Source organism: Spermophilus citellus (assembly GCF_964194105.1).
Source record: "Spermophilus citellus genome assembly, chromosome: 16".
Taxonomy (NCBI): Eukaryota; Metazoa; Chordata; class Mammalia; order Rodentia; family Sciuridae; genus Spermophilus; species Spermophilus citellus.
The window spans coordinates 68072022-68093236 of NC_138196.1; the positions used below are offsets into that span (position 1 = coordinate 68072022).

A 21215-nucleotide genomic window follows, 5' to 3' on the forward strand; every position below is an offset into this window, starting at 1 on the left:
GCTCAGGAATCAAGCACCAGGAGTACTGCTTCTTAGAGACATAGGTGAAAGGGGAAACTCACTAAAAACTTCATATCACTTAGAGTCTGTGTGAGACTCAGAAATCCAGGTACACTGAACAATGAACAAGAAAAGATACATTGGATCCAAGATAGTTGTGGCAGCAGTAATGGCAAAAGCACTGGTTCACCCAGAAGAGAGAGAAACACAAAAGACAAATTTGGCGTGGCGAAACCTGTAGATCACAAAAGCAGTCTGAGTGTGGCTGAGAGACTGCACAATGAACTGGTGTTTTAAAAGTGCTCTGTGTCTCCACTGGCAAGAAGAAAGCTGAGACAGGGAGCTTCAGGAGATCATAGTAAACGTTGCCATACTGTCCCAGAAAGCATCTATATGTGAACTAGGGTGTACCTTGCAGAATGTGAGTGAAATAGGCACAGAGAAGATTGTACCCAGAAAAATTCAAGTCTGTAATACAGAGGGGAATGCAAATTACTTTCACTTTGAGTCTGAGGGTTCATGTGACTAGCTGAAGATGGTTGGGAAACTAAACAGGTAAGCATGAATACATTCAGAGTCTAAGCCTGGGCAGACAGCGTATTTGGGCACTGGAGTGTAAGATCCATGGAGGGTTGGTTCCTGTGAATAAGTTCTTGGGAGACTTCTGGAATCTAGACTCAACAGAGATTCACATCTTCCCAGTCTTAGGAGCGTATTGATCTAATCTCTCCAGAGTAAATACCACCAACAAAGCTCCTAAGGACTGATTAGTGATCATCTCCAGCCAACAGAACATCCCACTTGGAACTCTGCTGTAGTCCGGCCCTGGGAGTGCCTGCACAAAACTCTAAATGACAATACTTCCCATTCCATACTACCTTTAACTGCTGAAAAGGGAAGCTGAGAACTATTTCAACCAGCTTCAATTTTAGGCCACTCCAACTGGCAGTTTCATGAGCAATACAAAAAGAAGAAGGGGTTACAACACCAGACCTTGGTGTTCTCTCTCCCCCCCCCCCATCGCCCCCCTCCTGAAACATAACCCAAGAAAAAAATGGAAAGGGTAATAGGCCAGAGTCAGTGACCATCAATCCCCATAAACAGATTTGAATACCTCAGTGGAGACAATTCTTTCATTTTTTATTAACACTCTTTCTTTCTTTCTTCCCCCCTCCAATTCCCCTCTTGCTATGCTGCTGGTTGGTTTGTGGATATACATGTATATACATACTCATATTTGTTTCTTTTTTCTTATTTTTTAGCACTTTTTATGATAGTTATTTTTCCTTGTGTTTTGAGGGTTAGAATTTTTGTTTATTTTCTTTGGCTTTATTGTTACTCTTGTTTCTCTTTCTCTCCTTTCTTCTCCCACTTAGAGACAGATTCTCTTGTTCTCGTTCTCTTCCCTTTACTTTTTTTTCTGTTGTTTTTGTCTTTTGTGCTTCTTTAAAGCCATTACTTGTTACATCTCTTCTGTATTCTTTCTGCTCACATTTTGATCATTATAAACACTGTTAGTTCCCCATCACATTTTCTTTTCCTTGAATGAAATGTACTTTTACAATCCTTTAGAACTGTTTGGTTTATATAACTCTTACCCCACTATTAATATTACTGCAATTATTAGTACTGTGGATGGCATACTTGACATCGAGTGTTTACTTCAATATCAGATCTAGTTCATGGTTATTCATTATTTTAGCTGTTGGCAATTGCTGACCTTACCATTCCCGATTTTTGTGGTAATTAGTGTTGTAGATGTCATACTAGTTATTCATTTGCTCAAGTTGTCCCCTTTTCTGTAAGGTGCTGGCACCTGTAAGCACTACATGTTCATAGGGTAGAGACTCTGCTGCTGAACCAAACCCAACCAGGAAAGAGCTCTCCTTGATCCATACAGAAATTAACCACACTCAAACTCCAATGATATCTCAATACAAAGTATAGAAGAGACAAAACCCACAAATCAATGACTAGGTCCCAAGCAGGAATTGATAGGTGGTTCTTCAGGCATCATTCATAGATATCTACTTCTATAGCAAAAAACCAGAAAGAATTAACATAAAAGTTGTGAATACCACACCTATGAGTGGTCTCAATATATATTACTACATCACTTCACAAGAGGACTGTACCTTAAAATAACCATGTGTAAGAATGGAAGAGAAATCCATACTACCAGATGCAGAAAACCCAAAACACAAACAAAAGAAATATGAAAAAATAAGGTAATACAAAATGCCATAAAGCTTATAATTCACCAGCAACTGACTTCAAAGTTATTAAAGTGGATAAAATATCAGATAAAAATCTGATAATAAATAAATCAGGATTCATCCAAGATGGTTGCTAGGAGCCACAAGCAAATAATATAATGCATGGCACTTTCCGTTGTAAGGTGACAGCTAGCCATTGAGATGATATGATTATGTTAAGATTTACATTCATATGGAAATTGGACTCCTGCTGTTCACCTTGGCCTGCTACGGGACTCATGTTACAGGACTCCTGGAGAGTTCCCATTGGTTGGGGAAGGACAGTAGGAGGGAATTCCGGGGGAGGTGGGGGGGGCGGTTCCGGTAGACGCTTGCGTGGGTGGACCGGTTTTGGCTTGCCGGTGTATGGAGTATTGGCGGCTTTTTCAAAAATAAAGTTTTGTTCCTGCTTGAGTGGCTCTTGATTCTGTGCCCAGCCAGACTGAGGCAGATGGTAGAATAGGAGGTGGTCATGTTCCTAGCTGTTCCATGGAGTGAAACCAAGAAAGCAGATAAACAGCTTCTCTACAAGGTGGGTGAGCAAAAAAAGTGGGGGATAGACTTTACTGGGATTTTAAACTGGACATTCAAACTAGACCAGGGACACATGAGGTTGGACATGATGAAATAAGGAAAAAAAAAATCAGTAGCCCCACAACCATTGCCGCAGCTGGGCCAGAAGCACCAGCCCGAGTTGTCTCTTCTTGAGCATAGTGGAGGGATGAGGGAATTAAGGAAACCCACATTTTTGGGAGGCCCAAGGCATGTTTCAGTACAGAGTGTTTAGAGACCAAGGACATTGCACAACAAACCTCAAAGATGTTCTGCAGGATAATTCATGATATTACCTCTCTCACTCCAGCAATCCAGAGGGTGGAGTATCACTCTCCAGACCCTCCACCCAAAACTGTCGACAAGAGAAGCTGAGCATATTTTGAATGCAAATGGAATAAATTCTTCAACTTTTAATCAAGATTTTTAATTTTTTAATTTACTTTTTTTTTCTCTAATTGTGACCTTGATGGTACAGACATTTATAGAATTTCATTTTTTTTCTAATTTCTAGAATTTTTGAAGACATTTATTTTTCATGGATCAGTTTGTTATGAATTAGGATATTTGATTAGTATATTTTAGTTTTGTTTTGTATTCTTTTATTTTTAACTTTTTAAAATTTTATTATATATATATTTTCTTCCTACCTATGTTTCCCTTGATTCTCTTTTCTTCTGCTAATAGCCAATCTCTATTTTTCTCTCTTTCACTTTTCCTTTAATATTTTACTTCTGGTTTCTCTCCTCCTCCCTAACAATCATCACATCCTATATCACTTCTGTTCTCTCAATGTCCATCATATGAAATTGTAAACCCTTTTGCAAACTTGCTGTTTTTATTATAGGCAATAACTAATCATATCACTTCTGTTTATTGTAATAATTAACATTGTAAAAGTCATAGTAGGAACTATTTGGTTTAATGCTGTATATTGTTTGCATTGGTTGTTATTATTTGTCTCCTCCAAAATAGTGAGGTACTGGAAATGTTCAGGGACACTATAAATCTACAGGGTAGAAACTGCACTGCCTCAGATCCATACTGTTTTAGGGGAAAACAAACAACATGAAAAAGCAAGGGAATGAATTGCCCCAAGCAAACTAACATACTCCAATAACAGAATCTATCAACACCAACTGGATAAAATGTAAGAGAAGGAGTATAGAATGTGCATTGTTAAACTAATTTGTGAAGTAAAGGATAGTATAATGAATGAAATGGAAGTGAAAGATCATTTTAATAGAGTCAGAGATTCTTAAAAAAAGCTGAAATACTCAAAATTAATGGAATGATTTTTAAAAATTCAATAGAAAGCATCACCAACAGATGATATCACTTGGAAGACAGAACCTCAGGCAAAGGAGACAAATTATATAATCTTGAAAATAGAGTTGACCATGGAGAGAATATGATAACAAACCATGAACAGAAATTCCAAGAAATATGGGATAACATGAAAAGACCAAATTTAAGATTTATTGGGATATTTTTAATGAAATAATATCAGACAATTTCCCAAATCAAAAGAATGAAAAGGAAAATCAAACACAAGAAGCTTACGGGACATCCAAATTTTCAAAATTACAACAGACACATACTAATGCATATTATAATAAAAATGCCTAGCATCCGGAATAAGGATAGCATTTTAAAGGCTGTGAGGAAAAAAATATATCAGATTATGGGGGAAACCAATTCAAATCTCAGCTGATTTCTCAATCTAGACCCTCAAAGCTAGGAGGTCCTGGAATAACATATGCTAAGCTCTGAGAAAATGGATGTCATTCAAGAATTCTATATGCAGCAAAATTAAGCTTCAGATTTGCTAAGGAAATAAAAACCTTCCATGATAAACAAAAGTTAAAATAATTCACAACTAGAAACCCTGCACTAAAGAATATTCTCAATAAATTATTCCATGAAGGTGAAATTTTTAAAAAGTGAAAAACAACAAAGGGAGAAACTAAACTAAAGGAATAGTCAATCAAAGGAGAAACTAATTCAAATTAAAAATTATAAATAAACCAAATGACCAGGAATACAAATCATACATCAACAATAATCACGAACATTAATGGCCTAAACTCATCAAAAGCAAAGAGTGGCAGATTAGATTAAAAAAAAACAATACCCAACCACATGCTATCTCCAAGAGACACCTCATAGACAAAGACATTCACAAACTGAAGGTGAAAGGATGGAAAAAATATATGACTCACATGGACGGGGTTTCAGTCCTCACATCAGATAAAGTGGACTTCAAGTCAAAGTTAAGCAGAGGAGAAAAGGATATTTAATACTGCTCAAGGAAATTATACCTCAACAAGACATAACAATAATAGATATTTATTCCCCAAACAATGAAGCACCTATGTACATCAAACAAATTCTTCACAATTTCAAGAATCAAATAGACCACCACACAATAATACTGGGTAACTTTAACACACCTCTCTCACTACTGGATAGATCCTCCAAACAAAAACTAAACAAAGAAACTATAGAACCCAGTAATATAATCAATAATTTAGACTCAACACACATGTAGAATACTCCATCCATCAAAGTATGAATACACTTTCTTAGAAGCACACAGATCCTTCTCTAATGTAGACCATATCTTATGCCACAAAGCAACTCTTAGAAAATATAAAAAATTGGAGATAATACCCTATATTCTGTCACTGGAATGAAATATTGGAATGAAGTTAGCAATCAATGATAGAGTAGCTTCTACTTTTTATTCTAACACCTGGAGACTAAATAATATGTTATTGAAGAGCTAATTGATAGCATAAGAAATCATGGATGAAATTTAAAAAATACTTAGAGGTAAACATGAAGAGTGATACAACATATCAAAATCTCTTGGACCCTATGAAGGCAGTGCTAAGAGGAAAGTTCATTGCATTGAGCTCATTAAGAGAATAGAAAGTCAACAAATAAATGACCTAATATTATATCTCAAAGCCCTAGAAAAAGAAGAACAAATCAACAAGAAGTAGAAAACAAGATATAATTAAAATCATAGGTGAGATCAAAGAAATTAAAACAAAAGAAGCAATTGAAAAAAAACTGACACAACAAAAATTTGGTTCTTTGAAAAAATAAATAAAATTGATAAGTTAAATTTCAGGATGAAAAAGAAAATATTACAATGGACATTACTGAAATACAGAAGACAATCAGAAACTATTTTGAAAATTTATCTGCCAATTAAATAGAAAATCTTGAAGACACTGACAAATTTCTAGAGACATATGACCTACCAAAACTGAATCAGGAGAACATACACAATTTTAAAAGATCCATCTCAAGCAATAAAATAGAAGATGCAATCAAAAGCCTACCAACTAAGGAAATCCCAGAATCAGATGGATTCTCAGCCAAGTTCTACAATAACGTCAAAGAAGAATTAAAACCAATACTTCTCAAATTATACCATGAAATTGAAAAGGAAGGAACCCTTTCAAACTCATTCTATGAAACTAGAGTATCATTCTGATACCAAAAGCAAACAAAAACATATCAAGGAAAAAAAGCTTCAGAACAGAGATGAAGAGAGATGCAAAAATTCTCAACAAAATTCTGGCAAATTGCATACAAAAACATTAAAAAGATAGTGCACCACGATCAAGTGGGGTTCATGCCAGAGATGTAAAGTTGGTTCAACATACATAAGTCAATAAATGTAATTAATCAGATAAATAGACTTATAGATAAGACTCAAAAGATCATTTCAATAGATGAGGAAGAGGCATTTGACAAAATACAGCACCCATTTAGAACACTAAGAAAAATAAGAAATAGCAGGAACATACCTCAATATTGTAAAAACTATATACGCTAAACAAAAGCCAACATCATTCTAAATGAAGAAAAATTGAAAGCTTTTCTAAGAACTGGAACAAGACAAGAATGCCCTCCTTCACCATTTTTATTCAGCATTGTCCTTGAAAACCTAGCCAGAACAATTAGACAGAAGAAAGAAATTGAAGGGATACAAATAGGAAAAGAACAACTCATACTATCATTATTTGCTGATAACAAAATTCTATATTTAGAAGATCCAAAAAATTCCACAAGAAAACGTGTAGAACTAATAAATACATTTAGCAAAGTAACAGAATATAAGATTAAATCAAATGTGTTCCTATACATCAGTGATAAATCCACTAAAAGAGAAATTGGGAAAACTGCCCCATCCACAATAGCCTCAAAATAAAATAAAATATTTGAGACTCAATCTGGTAAAAGAGGTAGAAGTCCTCTATAATGAAAAATACAGAACATTAAAGAAAGAAACTGAAGAAGACCTTAGAAGATGGAAAGGTTTCTCATGCACTTGGATGTCAAAATGTCAAAATGGCTATATTATCAAAAGCATTATATATATTTAGTGCAATTCCTATTAAAATCCCAATGACGTTCTTCATAGAACTAGAAAAAACATTTATGATATATATTTGGAAAAATAAGAGGCCCGAATAGCTAATGAATCCTTAGCAAGAAGAGTAGAGCAGGAGGCATCACAATACCAGACCTGAAATTATACTACAGAGCCATAGTAACAAAAATGGCAGGGTATTGACATCAAAACAGATATGTAGACCAACGGTAGAGAACTGAAGACCCAGAGACAAAACCACATATCTACAGTTTTTATCTCATACTAGACAAAGGTGCCAAAAACATACACTGGAAAAAAGACAGCCTCTTCAACAAGTATTGCTGGGAAAACTGGAAATCCTTATGTAACAAAATGAAATTAAACCCCTATCTCTCACCCTGCATAAAATTCAACTCGGAGTAGATCAAGGACTTAGGAACTAGAACAGAGACTCTATGCCTAATAGAAGAAAAAGTAGGCACAAATCTCCACCATGACAGCTTAGCAACTAACTTCCTTAATAAGACTTCTAAAGCACAAGAAATGAAATCAAGAATCAATAAATGGGATGAGGTGATGCACGCCTGTAATCCTAGCAGCTGAGGAGACTGAGGAAGGAGAATCGTGAGTTCAAAGCCAACCTCAGCAATTTAGCGAGGTGCTAAGCAATTCAGTGATACCCAGTCTCAAAATAAAATACAAAAAGGCTGGGTATATGGCTCAGTTATTAAGTGCCCCTGTGTTCAATGCCCAGTACCCCCCCCCAAAATTGTGATGGAATCAAACTAAAAAGTTTCTTCACAGCAAGGGAAACAATAGCATGAAGAGAGAACTCACAGAATGGGAGGAAATCTTTACCACACACACCTCAGATAGAGCACTAATCTCCAGGATACATAAAGAACTCAAAAAACTCAACACCAAAAAAAAAAAATAATAATAACCCACTCAATAAATGGGCAAAGGAATAGAATGGGCACTTCACAGAATAAAGACAATCAATCAACAAATATATGAAAAATGTTCAACATCTCTAGCAATTAGAGAAATACAAATCAAAACTACACTGAGATTCCATGTCACTCTAGTCAGAATGGCAATTATCAAGAATACAAGCAAAAATAAATGTTGGTGAGGATGTAGGGGGAAAGGTACACTTATATATTGCCAGTTGGACTGCAAATTGGTGCGAATACTATGGAAAGAAGTATGGAGATTACTCAGAAAAGTAGGAATGGAACCACTCTTTGACCTAGTCATCCCACTCTAGGTTTGTACCCAAAGGACTTAAAATTAGCATATTACAGTGATATAGCCACATCAATATTTATAGCCATTCAATTCAAAATAGCTAAACTATAAACTAACCTAGGTTCCCTTTAACAGATGAATGTATAAAAAAATAGTGGTGTATATATACACAATGTAATATTACTTAGCCTTAATGAAGAATGAAATTGTGGCATTTGCTGGTAAATGCATTGACTTGGAGAATATTATGCTAAACAAATTAAGCCAATCCCAAAGAATGAAAGGCTGAATATTTTATCTGATATGTGGATGCTAATTCACAATAAAGGGGGTAGGGGAGAATAGAGGTACTATGGGCTAGACAGAGGGCAGTAAAGGGTGAGGAGTAGGTGTGGGTAGGCATGATAGTCGAATTAGTCAGACATTATTACCCTATGTGCATATATGATTACTCGACCTGTATAATTCTACATCATGTACAACTAGAAGAGTACTCCATATATGTATGATGTGTCAAAATGCATTCTACTGTCATGCATAACTAATCAGAACAAATCTTAAAAATTAAACTTTACCTTATGAATTTTGAAGAACTATCTCTTTATCCTGTTGATCTTTATTATATTTTTGTTTCACATTTAATTTGTATTTTCTTTTTTATTATCTCCTTACTTCTACTTGGTTTGTAATTATTCTTATTTTTATTATTCTTTATAACTTTCTTTTTATTAATTTTTTATTTGTTTTAATTAGTTATACATGTCAGTAGAATGCCCTACTAGGCCATTTTGATGATGTTAGTTCTGCCTATCCATGAACAGGGTATATTTTTCCATCTTCTAAGATCTTCTTCTACTTCTCTCTTTAGGGTTCTGTAGTTTTCATTGTATAAATCTTTCACCTCTTTTGTTAGGTTGATTCCCAAGTATTTTATTTTTTTTGAGGATATTGTGAATGGAGTGTTTTTCCTCATTTCCATTTCAGAAGTTTTGTCGCTGATATACAGAAATGCCTTTGATTTATGCGTGTTGATTTTATATCCTGCCACTTTGCTGAATTCATTTATTAGTTCTAGTAGTTTCTTTGTAGACCCTTTTGGGTCTTCTAGGTATAGAATCATGTCATCTGCAAATAGTGATAACTTAAGTTCTTCTTTTCCAATTTTTATGCCTTTAATTTCTTTCGTCTGTCTAATTGCTCTGGCCAGTGTTTCGAGAACTATATTGAATAGAAGTGGAGAGAAGGGCATCCCTGTCTTGTTCCAGATTTTAGAGGGAATGCCTTCAACTTTTGTCCATTCAGAATGATGCTAGCCTGAGGCTTAGCATACATAGCTTTTACAATGTCAAGGTAAGTTCCTGTTATCCCTAGTTTTTCTAATGTTTTGAACATAAAGGGATGCTGTACTTTGTCGAATGCTTTCTCTGCATCTATCGAGATGATCATATGGTTCTTATCTTTAAGTCTATTGATGTGGTGAATAACATTTATTGATTTCTGTATGTTGAATCATCCTTGCATCCCAGGGATGAATCCTACTTGATCATGGTGCACAATTTTTTTGATGTGTTTTTGTATTCGATTCGCCAGAATTTTATTGAGGATTTTTGCATCTAGGTTCATTAGAGATATTGGTCTGTAGTTTTCTTTCTTTGAGGTGTCTTTGTCTGGTTTCGGAATCAGGGTGATGTTGGCCTCATAGAATGAATCTGGAAGAGCTCCCTCTTTTTCTATTTCCTGAAATAACTTGAAAAGTATTGGTACTAATTCTTCTTTAAAGGTTTTGTAAAACTCTGCTGTATACCCATCCGGTCCTGGGCTTTTCTTGGTTGGTAGTCTTTTGATGGCTTCTTCAATTTCATCCATTGATATTGGTCTGTTCAGATTGTGTGTATCCTCCTGACTCAGTCTGGGCAAATCATATGACTTAAGAAATTTATCGATGTCTTCACTATCCTCTATTTTATTGGAATATAGGTTTTCAAAATAATTTCTAATTGTCTTCTGTATTTCTGTAGCATCTGTTGTGATATTGCCTTTTTCATCCCGTATGTTAGTAATTTGAGTTCTCTCTCTTCTCTTCGTTAGCATGGCTAAAGGTCTGTCGATCTTATTTATTTTTTCGAAGAACCAACTTTTAGTTTTGTGAATTTTTTCAATAGTTTCTTTTGTTTCAATTTCATTGATTTCCGCTCTGATTTTAATTATTTCTTGCCTTCTGCTACATTTGCTGTTGTTTTGCTCTTCCTTTTCTAGGGCTTTGAGTTGGAGTGTGAGCTCATTTATTTGTTGGTTTTTTTCTTTTTTTGAGGAATGACCACCAGGCGATGAATTTTCCTCTTAAAACTGCTTTCATTGTGTCCCATAGATTCCGATATGTTGTGTCTGTATTTTCGTTTATCTCTAAGAATTTTTTGATTTCCTCCTTTATGTCTTCTGTAACCCATTGATCATTCAGTAACATATTGTTCATTTTCCATGTGATGTAGGATTTTTCCTTCCTTCTTTTATCATTGATTTCCAGTTTCATTCCATTATGATCAGATAAAATGCATGGTATTATCTCCACCCCTTTATATTTACTGAGGGTTGCCCTATGGCATAATATATGGTCTATTTTTGAGAAGGATCCATGTGCTGCTGAGAAAAAAGTATAACCATTTGATGATGGTTGATATATTCTATATAAGTCAGTTAAGTCTAGGTTATTGATTGTGGTATTGAGTTCTATAGTTTCTTTATTCAACTTTTGTTTGGAGGATCTGTCCAATGGTGAGAGAGGTTTGTTGAAGTCTCCCATAAGTATTGTGTTGTGGTCTATTTGATTCCTGAACTTGAGGAGATGATAAATTTATTGAATTAACCAAACACCCAGTTTACTTCCCTTACACAGATATGACATGAGATAAGAAGGACTTAGATTTATGTGTAAATTTAGAAAGGAAGAAAAGAGAATTTGGTTCACTAGCAGGAAAAAAAAATCTTTCTTAAACTTGAACTCTTAATTCTCTCTTTAACCACTCTCTTCTGCCCTATTGCCAATGGTCTGACCTAGTGCCAGTGGAATGACAAACTATAATTGATATACAAGAGGTGTTTTGCTATCTTTTTCTGTCATAGAAACAAAGCCATGAAGAGTCTATCGAACAGTTTATTATACTAAGAGGTTGGTCTCCTTGCCTAAAATTGAATCCAGATTTCAAAATTAAGTTCCACTTTATACACATGCAGCAGGAAAGATCAAGCTTCAATGTTCCTAAAGCCAGACACCCAAAGAAACAGATAACCTACCTAAATTTAAATATTTTTCCAATTATAACGTAGGGCTTGTTGATTTGCTTGTTGATTTCGTTACTTTTTCGAAATAAAACATATTTACTTCTTTTTTTCACTGTTTTAAGGTAAATCCTAGTTTGCTAGTTATTTAGAACTTCCATCCTTTGTATGACTGTGGAAATAGCTGTGGGCACTGACTGGCAGAGACTCAGCCCATCTCTTCCTCTTAATGCTGAAGCAACTAAAGACACTGAAACTATTCTTCTCTAACTTTCTTTGCATAAGAATCACAGCAAATCTGGCTAAAATGAAAACTGATATGGGGTCTGGAGAAGAGCCTTGGATTCTTTACATTTTTAACAAGCTCCCAATCACAACAAATAATTATCCTTGTCATCATCTTTGTCAGCACTATTTTTTTTTTCTCATCAGGAATAAACTTCTACTCTTCTCCAAGTCAGCTGGATGGTATGAAAACCAAAGCCCTCAACCAAGTGTAGGTTTTTCCGTACTAGAAACATATTTTACATAACAAACGTAGTACCAGTAACATACATTTCAAATGTGTTTTAGATTTTTATTGTTTCCTAGTGACTTTTCCTAAGCAGTCAGATTCACACCCTGATGGATTTTATCAAACACAGATCAGCAATCCAAGGCTAATTCACTTCACAGAAGCATAACCATGACTTCTGGAGCAAGAAAAAGGCACAAGGCCAGATGACAAAAGAAGAAAAAACAGTTCTGGAGTACAGAAACCCATTTTATTTATCGTTACTATTTCTAAACCAATCGCTTCAGAATAGCTTGGCAGTTCTGAATACACCATAAATTGCTTCGAGAGAAAACCAATTGCCATGATAAAGCCCTTTAAACCTTTAAAACTTGATATTATCAACAGAAAAATACGTTAGAATTTTTCACCTATCCCATTGTTTAAAATGCATATTTTCTTCTTTATGTTGCACACATTTGAAGGTTTCCATAATTCACCTCTAATTAAATATAAGTGTTCTATTTCTATGTGCACCAATATTTTACTTATGCACTAGAATAGCTTGCTGGAACATGGCAATTTATATTATATTGCATTTAGAATTCACATTATAATATAATATAGATTTGATATTTAAATGTAAAGAGATATTTGAAATACACATTCCACTTTGGAATTTTTTCCTTTATATCTGGTATTTTCTATGTATTTTACATCAAAAAAAAATTACAGAGAAAATGTTTTGAAAGTATGAGCCATCATTTATTTGGCCCTTTTAATACAGTGATTTGAGGTTAGTGAGATCAGAACTAAGAGCAATATGGGAAACCAGTTATATGGTACAATACTAGAGAAATATTCAAGAGCAATTAGAATATTTACTATCTGGAATTCTTCTTGGATTCCTATGGTCAAAAGCAGGGTTGGGACTAACCAATAGGCCAAAATTAAATGTCAGGAAGAACAATTTTCAAACTTCATGGAAAACCACAGACTTTTTCCCTCCCTCTTTCTCCTAAAGGTCATTTGCCTTCAATGTACTACAAAAATTTCAAGAGTCCAAGACCAAGAGAGAGAGTGTGCTTTTGTTATAGAATACACTTTATAGAATAATATATGGTGAGAAAAAGCAATCTAAGCTTGTGACTTCCTATACCTCGCTTTAAAAGATGTCTATTGCAACCATTTCCTGATTACCCAGTGATTATTAGCCATTCAATCCTGAAGTTGGGGTCCAGGGATCAGCTTTAAGGAGGTTTCAAGTTTATGGTTTTTGAGAAACTGAATGCCAAAATATGTATAAGTTTGTAAATAGTGGGATCACATGTTTTCCTGGGGAGAGATTTACAGTAGATTGTCCAATAGAATCACATAAAGTAAAGACTATTGGTCTTTAAAAAAGGTAAAGTCTTTTAGTATACTGCAGGGAAAATACTTGCAAACTTATATTTTCAAGAGAATGAATATACTTACTTGAATTAACACTAAAATATCTGATAGATAGTTATTACTTGCAAGTATTACATAAAAGGCCAGACAGGATCTCCTCAAGTACTACCTACAGAGAAATTCCCAGAATACCCTCTTCCCCAGTCCACCGAGTTAGGCATCTCCACTGCTCCTGTCCTGATGGTACTTTGGTCAATTACAGGCCAACTCACCAGATTTCATGATGATGTTTTCATTCTGTGATTCCTCAATCTTATTTTGAAAATACTAATCACAACACAAAGTGTGTATTTCTCACCTTAATTTCTTTTTCTAATAAGCTAAACTTATATTAACCAATACATAAAAGCATGGTTCATATTAACTGAGTAGCCGTTGATATTTCGATATATGTAGACATTGTATAATGTTTAAATCAGACTAAACATCTCTATCTTCATATTGTCATTCTTTGATGGTAAATATTTCCAAAATCTTTTCTTCTAGCCTTTTAAAATATATAGTATACTATCATCATCTATAGTCTCCCTATTGTGCAATAGCACCTTAAATCCCTCAATGCCAGAGTACCTAAAAATAAATAGATCTTCAATATATATATTTTGGGTTAAACAGTGTGGAATGGAAGTATACCATGGATCGGGGTACAAGTTGAGACTTGGTGTACTACATATTTGACAAATTTGCCTTAAACCAAAATAATAGACATTTAACCATTTTAAAGAATGGTTACTTCAAAGCTCTTCTATTCAAAATGAATTAATCCTATAGTTTTTTAAAAACAATTTAAAAGCAGCTTTCCTTCTTTTTTTCATTCTAGTAATACATATTATTAAGTGTAGTAATGATAAATGTGTTCCTTTTTCTCTAAATACCACACTTTGAAGATCAAGAAATATATAACTGAGCTAGAAAACCAGTTGTCAAGATTTATGGGATTTGGAAAGATAGCTCAAAGACTCAACAATCACCCAAAGCACTTGCTCCTCACATGTTCCCATCTTCTGTTTAAACTCTCAGCTTTTATTGATATTGGATTGAGGGAAGAAGACTGGTGTCATGTGAAGGTCTGACAAGATTGCCTTGACTCACAAGGAAAGCATAAAGAAAATTTTCTCAAAGGCAACAATGAAGGCTCAAAAGCCAACTATTTTTGCATGATTGACAATCACTAAGCAAACTCCCTAGGAAAGTAAGATTTGGCAAAATTTCTAATGTATACATTTTAGAGATAATGTTACACCAGTTAAAAGAGAAAATAATTTCCTGTTGGCATTTCATATGCACAGAATAAGTTTTCCCCCCAAAATGATACACATGGAAATGAATATAAATTCCAAGTTTGAGAAACAATTATTGAAAATTTAAAAATCTCTTGATATAATACATAAATAAATTAAAATGTATTTTATATAAACTCTCAGAAATACTCCTAAGGATAAGAACATTTTCATGTAGCATATAGGTTTCTTAAATTTATATTAATAAAAAGGAAACTACATTCCAATTATTTTAGTGGTTATTCATAAAACATTCCATGGAATGTTTTATTGAAAATATTTTATAGATTTTTGTTCAAAAATCTACATTTCAACTTTTACTATACACTACCATATACATGCATCAAAATTATCTAATCTACATTTTTTTATTTTTTTATTTTTTTTATTGGTTGTTCAAAACATTACAAAGCTCTTGACATATCATATTTCATACATTAGATTCAAGTTGGTTATGAACTCCCAGTTTTACCCCAAATACAGATTGCAGAATCACATCGGTTACACATCCACATTTTTACATAAATGTGAAATTTATTAGTAACTGTTGTATTCTGCTACCTTTCCTATCCTCTACTATCCCTCCTCCTACATTTTTTTTAAAAGAGTGCTTATAGTGAAATACTGACACTGAGCTAAATAAAATTGTTTCCCTATGTTTTATAAACTGGATTTTGGAAGGTGCATCTAGGAACATGACTCACCTGGACATTTCAAAACAAGATATTTTTATCTACCAATTATAGGTATTTTGGAGCATTGTGGAGGTATAAAAGAGACTGGATCATTGATTATGGAAGAAAAATAAAAGAAACTATCCAAATATACTCCAAATTCAAAAGTGGCTTTAAAGAACACAAAACTGCTGCTCTAAATGGGATTCTTCAATTATTTATTAACTCAGGATATAAAATACTACTCAATATAAAATCAGATGTTCAGTCTGAAATGAAAAATAAATATATATATATATATATACACCCTGTTAGCAAGGATTATCCTCCAGAATGTGGGGACATTTGACATTAAAGTCATTTTTTTTTTGTCTATTTCTTTGTTTCAAGATAAATTTAGATTGAGCCTTCTATTCTGGACATAGAACACAAAGCTGCAAGTTGTCTTTTCCAAATGTGCTTCTTCTGTTTTAATATCAGTTTACATTGTACACTATAGATATGATTAAACGCTACATTTTCAAATAAACATATCTTTCCTAAGTCAGAAAACAAAATTTTTTCCCATAACAAAAGATCCATTGAAACATCATCTCAATCTGTATTTATTGCCCACAATGCCTGTGGATAGGATTTCTCAGGAAATTTTTAAAATATCACCCATACCACAAATATTCATTTGGAACGCTTTGTCTCAAAAGAGAAAACATTAACCCAAAGTACTTTGATCAAGAAACATAAAAATAAATATTGAAACTTCTCTGTGTGTATGGTCTAATATTTTCTCTCATGTACTTTAAGAAAATAAATTATTGTGGTTCACAACTTTTTAGAAAACTGCCATTCTTACAATGACTCAAATATTGAGTGTATAACCAACCACTAGAAAGATTTGGTTTATTTAGATTCCCCACCTCAGACATCTTGTAAGGACAGAGCAAACACTTGTTTTTTAAATTCCCTTAGGTCCATAATTGTTTATACATTCGTGGCCAGAGCAGGAGTCAACTCTGATACTTCTTTTTTAATTAAGTTTGTTTATTTTCTAAATATTGACACTGGCTCTTGGAGTAAATCTTGATCTCTTCCTGTAAGTATGACTGTTTATGCAAATTGACTATGTGCTATATTCTAGCTTTGTTTTACCCTCTGGCTGGTCACCTCTTCACACAAGCAGAAGAATCTACTTTCCCACTTTTCTCCCTTTTCAAGTAGCCTAGTTTTATGTTATGATAGGTTGAGAGAAACAGTTACATTCCAACCTTTCTGGTTATTATTACCTTGTAAAAGAGTTCCTTTGGGCACAAGTAAAATGCTGGTTTTTCTTTGGTTAATATCTCACATTGCACAGTCAGGAAGCTACATGTGCTCAGGGAAAGAAACTTTCTGAAATTTAAAATCTCATTGACATCCTGAAAAGTTGACTCCACACACTAATTTCTATTTGTTCTCTTTGTAGAATTATGACACTTTAAACAATTATAAGGTAACTAAAGAGTCTTTTATCTACATTGAAACAAGCAAAAAAGAAAGAAAAGAAAGGATGTATTTCTAGATATTTTCCCAATGGTTCAAAGCTTTACTTTAAATGTTCCATGAAGGGCTATTAATTTGTTACTATTCAATGTATGGTGTTTCATAAGTACCCTCATCCTGACATTTGTGACCTTTGAATCTTATAATATTCTATGATGTATAGTAATTAGATTAATAACTTTCTGATAGAATTTACTTTTTAAAACATCCCATTCTCTTATTGCCCATCATATGACTATGTCTACCCTTTACTTCATATAGCAATTTGATAGCACAGGGGATGGGTCATTTCTTAGGGTTACATGATTCAGACTGGGGCACATCAAGTCAAAGTTTCCATTTGAGGTCATATTGATTATACATCTCAACTAAAACAGAATCTCTGATGAGAAATGAAGAACCAGGCTGCCACTACTTTTTCATAGTTGCAAAATAATCTTACCTGCAATGACATTGGTGATAATATACTTTCTTGAAAAGTACAAATGATGTACAGGGAAAGTGTTTATTAAAAGAAAACAGAACTCATCATAATTTGTATGCTGATACAGATAAAACTATGCAGAACTATGTTCTGGACTTTTAAAGTTGTTAATCTGTTGTGCTATGTCAAGACTTGTTTGAGATAAGATAAGAAAGTAGATGTTGAGATCCAAAGATATTCATTCACATTAACTAAATAAAATCTTCATAAATGCCACAAATCATAGCCCTTAACATGATATTTTAAAATTTAAATATATAGAATGAGAATTGTACATTTTTTGTAGAAGATGTTAAATTGGAAATCTGGCTCATCCAACTCTCTTATCTCCCTGCAGTATTACTAATTAATTAATGTTAAATTCACATTTTGACTCTAAGCTTTTCAGCTCTTTAAATCTTTGTATTTGAGGTAGAACTATACTTCTCTTAAATTATTCACAGCAAAAACTTGTCAAAGGAATACTTTTATAATTTTTTAAAAAACAAAACCTTCAGATTTGTATGCATTTTATTTGCTAGTTAAAATATAATATCATAATATCTAAAAATTTCAAATAATTACTATATTTTGGATAGTGAATGCCACAAACTATATAAATATCTGGTTAGCTGAAAGATAATCGTTTTAATAAAACTAGATGCATAAAAAATTCCTATAGCTAATGAAGGCGACTATCATTTACTTCTGTAATTGACTTCCAGATAATTATAATTGTTGCTGTCTCATTTGAAGAATTTTAAACATATAGTATTTTTCTAATCAGGGCTAAAATTTTGTAAAAGTTCCATTTGCATTGATTCCCTTTAACAATTAATGAAATCAATTAATCAGAAAAATTGGAGGGCTTATAAAACAATGTTTTTTAAAATATCACAAATAAAAGAGATACCCCCCAAAACATAATAGCCTTAAAAATGTTGAAAATCTGTTTTTGTTATCCTGAAAAATTAAGAGACATATTATCATAATTTATCAAACTTATATTTTGTGCCTGATATTCTGCTAGGAACTGGGAATTCAAATGAAACAAAGTCCCTTTCTTTGAGGATTAGTGATTTAGCACATCAAGTAGGTTCTATTAAAAGTCATTCAAAGTCAATTTTAAATTGGCCATTTAGCCTTCTCCTTACTATTCAAAAAAATCACAGTAGGCTTAGGTACTTGAATCAATGCAAGGAATATTAAAAATAGATTTCACTGCAAGAATTAGTCATACTGCCTTAGCAACTGCTCCCAGGGTGTCTGGTTTTACCAGTTCTGTACCTTTGGTGCTAATTACACATAATCCTGAATGTCTCTGAATGACAGTCCATCACTACAATCCGCTGCACACTTGAATGACTTTTTCTCTGTGACTGTGGCTGTAACAACCTTTGACTTGTGACTTCACAAGAAAGCCCTTATAAAACTCAAAAATAATGTACCATAGAACAGAAGGATGTTTCCAGGAAGAAGCCTCAAACATAGTATCTAACTTCAATAATTTTGCTCAAATTAAGATTTGGCTATATATAGCCTGGCTGAATCAGAAATTCTATCTCACAAGTCCCCCAGAATCCATTATACTGGGAAATGCAGACATCCCTGAGAAAGTTCACAAGACACTGCTGTCAAAATAATCAAAATGTCTGTTCATATTAAGAAACATAATTATGAAGAGGATTGAACAATCAGGGTGTCTGCCCAATATACTCCCAACATAGATAAATACATGTGAAGAAAAAAAATATATACTCATATAAGAGTACCTATTGAGTGTGGGATCAAAACAAGGAAGTTTACTTATATTATTTCAATGCTTCCTGGCATCTATACTAACATGATTTCAATGTTTAATGGTATCAGACCATTAGATCTTTGAACAGAACTCCCTCCTACATGAACAGAGTTTGGACAGGTCCTGTTAACACTGGCCTTTGGAACTATATTTTTTCCTGGCTTTTATGTCTAACATAAACCATCTGTGATTGGACATCCTTTTATTATCCACATAAATATATTCAACCAACCAGACTGGTCTAACTTCTGTATTTAAAAATCATGCAATATTTCAACTCTAGAGAAAAGCATACTCACCATTTTGCAAAATTTTGAAATTTTTGCCTGAGATCTTATTAGAAAAAAATTTACATAATCCATGTACCCCTTCTAGTTCCTAGAATCCCATTTTCTCTCCATAATAATAAGCACCATAAATATAATATTAATCACTCCCATCCAAGTTTCTGCTCTCCTCCATCTCTTATATCCTTCAGCAGAAATATATAGAGTCTCTTCTTTTCTCTGTGATTTTAAATTTTAAACTAATATCAACAAACTCTGTTTTTTTTCAATTATTGTACTTTGACCAATATTAAATATACTATGCTTGTTCATGATATATATTTAACTGTAGACTCTTAAAATTTCTAGGTTATTCTTTTACATGAATATAAAAATTTTGTATTTTTTTCTAACATAGAAATTTATATAGTAACAAAATTTTCCCTAATACAATTTCTAAAAAATACTATGTGTAGTACCAGGATTTATCCAGAATACATACCTAGGATTTCAGTCAACTGGGTCATATATATGCATGAATAAACTTTTTGTTAGGCAAACCTAGATTTTGAATATAGGTATCAAAGGCAACAGCAACATAATAATAGAATATTTTCTAATTGTTGGCTGTGACCCACACACCTGACAAGAATGACATAGGAGACAAAATATTTATTCTGGCTTATCGTTTCAGAGATTTAAGACCATGGTCAGCTGGCTTCTTTGCTATAAGTCTCAGGTGACACAGAACGTCATGGTAGAAAGAAGGGTATGGCAGAGGAAAGCTGCCCAGCTCATGACTGCAGGAAAGCAGAGAAGGAAGAGAAAAAGATGGAAGGAAGGGGTCAGAGATGGAACATAGTCCTTGTGGGCATGTCCTCAGTCACCTACTTCCTCCAACTATGTCCACCTGCTTAAGTTTTCCCTCGTTTCCCAGTAATCCATTCAGCTGTCAATGGATTTATCCAATGATGAAGTCAGAGCCTTCATGATCCAATTACTTCCCCCAAAGCTCCACTTTTGAACATGGCTACATTGGTGACCAAACCCTTAACACACGAGTTTTTAGGGAACATTCCAAATCCAAACCATAACACTAATCCTGATGTAAATCCACCAACACAAAACCAAGACACACAATACACAGCATGTAAATAGATTGTGAGGTATTTGCAAAAGGCCCCAAATGAAAACGGATGGGAATAAACCATTTACAACTCTGCCGACCCCATACCAGCTACAAGAACTACACAGTATCAACATATGAGCAAGTCAACAGAGAAGTAAGGCCACTGGGTCCTGATAGGCAAATAAACAAGAAAATGTCAAAAATACTAAGAGATAATCATTGAGAAGCATAGCAGACCAATCTGAGAATAGCTATACTTTGGGGAGAGTTCTGCAGAATTCCATTTACAATCTAACGCAAAGAAACAAGTGAAACTATCATGTATCTGGCAGCATAACCAAACAGAGAAATTATTCCAAATTATTTGAGGAAAAAAAACAATGATTTGACTATA

General features: G+C 33.7%; 1 protein-coding gene across 2 annotated transcripts in view; it reads right to left on the reverse strand.

Annotated features, from left to right (window-relative positions):
- The window catches only part of TLL1 (tolloid like 1), a 207118-nt gene that overhangs the window by 108479 nt on the left and 77424 nt on the right, over window positions 1–21215 (reverse strand). The gene's annotated exons all lie outside the window — the stretch shown is intronic.